General features: G+C 39.1%; 1 long non-coding RNA gene across 1 annotated transcript; it reads left to right on the top strand.

Annotated features, from left to right (window-relative positions):
* The first annotated feature begins 223 nt into the window (after positions 1–223).
* Positions 224–2,658, top strand: LOC131472203 (uncharacterized). The gene is made up of 3 exons (XR_009242075.1): positions 224–312; positions 1,951–2,296; positions 2,393–2,658. It is a non-coding gene; the product is annotated as an uncharacterized LOC131472203 (long non-coding RNA).
* Positions 2,659–3,449: the final 791 nt, after the last annotated feature.

Below are 3,449 nucleotides of genomic sequence, written 5' to 3'. Positions count from 1 at the left end.
TATTAATAATGATATACACTGCACAATATCAACATTTAATTCAGCCATTTTTAAATATTTGTTGATCTTTTTCAGTCACAACTCCATTGTTCCGCCACTTCCTTCTAACACCACGACTATTGTGTTGTCGTCACACCACACTGTAATGAACGCGATGATAAAACGATTCCATTTTTCCCGCAGGGGGGACGACGAGGCGAGCTTCTTCTTTGGCAGGAAAAGCCGACGTCCTTCCTCCAAGACGTTCCACTATGAGAGCATTGTCCGCTTGTCAACACCCAAAAGCAGGAGCGGCAGTTTTCAGGAAACAGGGTAAAACAAAACAAAAAAAAACACTCATTAGACTTCAAAGCAGAAGAACATGTTGCTGATATCATCAAAAGCTATTTATAGGAATTTTTACTAAAGTAATACTTAAATAAAACTATTAAACTTAATTATATATACACATAAACACATATTTTATCCAGTTTGTCCACTAGAGGGCACTAAGAGTTGTCAGTTTATTAGGAACACAACAGCTCTGCAGTCAGATTGTGGTCACAATATTAGGAACACAAGTCAACAGATAGATAGATAGATAGATAGATAGATAGATAGATAGATAGATACAAATATATGTATGTACACAAATAAATATAAGCTTTATAAATATGTGTTATAATGCATTATAGAATGTGCTGTTCCAACATTTTCCTGAACACATTTTCTGCTTCCAATGTCAAGAGTGTGAGCAGCAGCTTCATAACAAACTCCCCGTCCCACTCCTCAGTCGACGTCCTTATCACAAACACATGAACAGTCCCGCTCTCAAACCGCAGTCGGGAGAATTTAACGGCTGCAGAATAAAAAGAAATAAATCATGAAGTGAAACGTGAGACAGCAGAGCCGAGACTCACGTCCAACACTAACGTCTCCTCGACTCGGTGTGAGGAAGCCGGCGTTTGGACATCTGTTATTTCAGTGTCAGACTGTGGCAGAGAGGGGAGCGGAGACAATAGAGCTTATTGTCCAAAGTTCAGGACTCCTGGGACGCTCGCAGACAGCCGCGGAAGTCTTTTTATAAATCCTCAACACAGCAGATACTGAAATATGTTTTTGTTTGGCTTGGAATGTAAAAAATGGGTTTATGGTGAATGCACAAAATATGTCTGCTAATGTAATTTCAAAAAAACAAAACACAGTCAAAAAAAACCCTCAAAACAATAGCAGTTGAAAAACCCACTCGTCTGGAAAGAACATCACACAAAAGACATAAAACAGAGACAGTGGGACAGAAAATTTGCTCTGAATATACAAATAAAACTTAAAATAACATGTAGCAGATTAAAAAAACACAAACCTTTCCTTTACACGTAGAGCCCGACATATTCCGCGATACGGAAATTGCAGATGGAATCACGGAATTGAGCAATATTTGCAAATATTTTTGCTAATATTTGACTGAAATTTTGTTCTTTTAAAGTTGTTTTATTATTTTTGCAGAGGCAACGTTCAAGTACGTGGGACCGGCGCAGCTTCTTTACGCAAACAGCTAATGGCTACGCTAACAGCTATACTAAAAGCTGGAAAATGAATACATGAAATTAGCGTGTTAACCTTCCCACACAGGTTTTAGCCACTTAACGAAAGACTCACCAAATAAAATCTTTTCCAAACCTAAGTTTGTAAACCACTTACTATCCCACACCAAAGTCCATAGAGAAAATCAAGTTTTTTTTTAAAACATTTTATTATGTCGCTAAAATCAATTTTCCCTTTGTTTCTTTGCTAGCAGCGTACCACTGTGTGTCTTCAAAAAGCAGATCTATTCTTTTAACTTTATTACTTTAATCATACATTACTCAAACATAAATCTAAACCTGTATGATGTTGTCGAAAATAATGGATGAAAAAGTGTAAAATACAGCCCATAAACACGTTTCCGGGGTGTTTGTGTTGCTCCCTCAGGCCTCCTCACTCGGCTCAGTGTGAGAGCAACTGTCCCATCTGGCACATCCATCCCCGAGTGAAGACTACCAGGATCTCACCTCGACTGCTGCAGCTCTCACATCCCAAACTGACCCGTCCAGACTTCCAGAGCAACAGCGAGGTAACATCTGCCTTGTTACTCGAGCTGCATCAACATTAAATCTGATCTGCCGTCTGTTTGCTGCCACAGAGCGTCACCTCCACCGTGTCCTTGGCGTCCAGGAGAAGCCACGCCTCTGAGCGACTGGTCCAGCTGTCACTGCCCAGACTGAGGCAGAGCAACATCTGCAGCGAGCTCGGTCGTCCAGAGGACTCTATCTGGTCTGTAAGTATGGAATGCCCTCCAGGTCAAATTTAAATGAAGGAATAAAAACACACAAATAACTAAATATGTGACATGTTTCATCATCTCTGAAAACAGGTTTCAAAGGCAGCGAGAGGAGCCTCAGCGAGCGCTCGTGTTGAGACGCTCGCGACACCGAAACAGCTTTGTGAAGATTACGTCCCGCCACCAGAACCAGACTGGAGTCAAAACAACGACCGCTCCACCTGAACTTTTCTCAGCTTCACAAACATAGCTTTTATGAATGAAAATGCAGTGAGGTAGTAATAGTAATCATTAAAAAAAGCCTCTTTTGCTGGCAAAAATGTCTAAAATAATGAGTTTCTTAGATCATTTGCCATATGTTTTTGGGTGATTTTGGACGTCGTACTATACTATGACGTTTTTCACTGTTTTTGGACAACATACTATACTATGACGTTTTGAAACGATTTTGGACGACATACTATACTATGACATTTTGGACCATTTTTGGACGACATACTATACTATGACGTTTTTGAACATGTTTTGGATGACATACTTTACCATGACGTTTTTGACCAATTTTGGACGACATACTATACTATGACGTTTTTCACTGTTTTTGGATGACATATTATACTATGACGTTTTGGACCGATTTTGGATGACATACTATACTATGACTTTTTTGACCGATTTTGGACGACTTACTATACTATGACGTTTTTGACTGTTTTTGGACGACATACTATACTATGACATTTTGGACCGTTTTTGGACGACATACTATATATACTATGACTTTTTTGACCAATTTTGGACGACATACTATACTATGACGTTTTGGACCGATTTTGGACACCATACTATACTATGACGTTTTGGACCAATTTTGGAGGACATACTATACTATGACGTTTTTGAACGATTTTGGACGACATACTATATACTATGACGTTTTTGACCGATTTTGGAGGACATACTATACTATGACGTTTTGGACCGATTTTGGACACCATACTATACTATGACGTTTTGGACCAATTTTGGACGACATACTATACTATGATGTTTTTGACTGATTTGGGACGACATACTATAATATGACGTTTTTGAACGATTTTGGACGACATACGATAGGAAGATGATGTAATACCAAGTAGAACTTCAA

Source organism: Solea solea, chromosome 14, assembly GCF_958295425.1.
Source record: "Solea solea chromosome 14, fSolSol10.1, whole genome shotgun sequence".
In the NCBI taxonomy this organism is placed as follows: Eukaryota; Metazoa; Chordata; class Actinopteri; order Pleuronectiformes; family Soleidae; genus Solea; species Solea solea.
The sequence above is the reverse complement of the archived record's forward strand: the minus strand, read 5'-3'. Positions and strand labels throughout refer to the sequence as shown.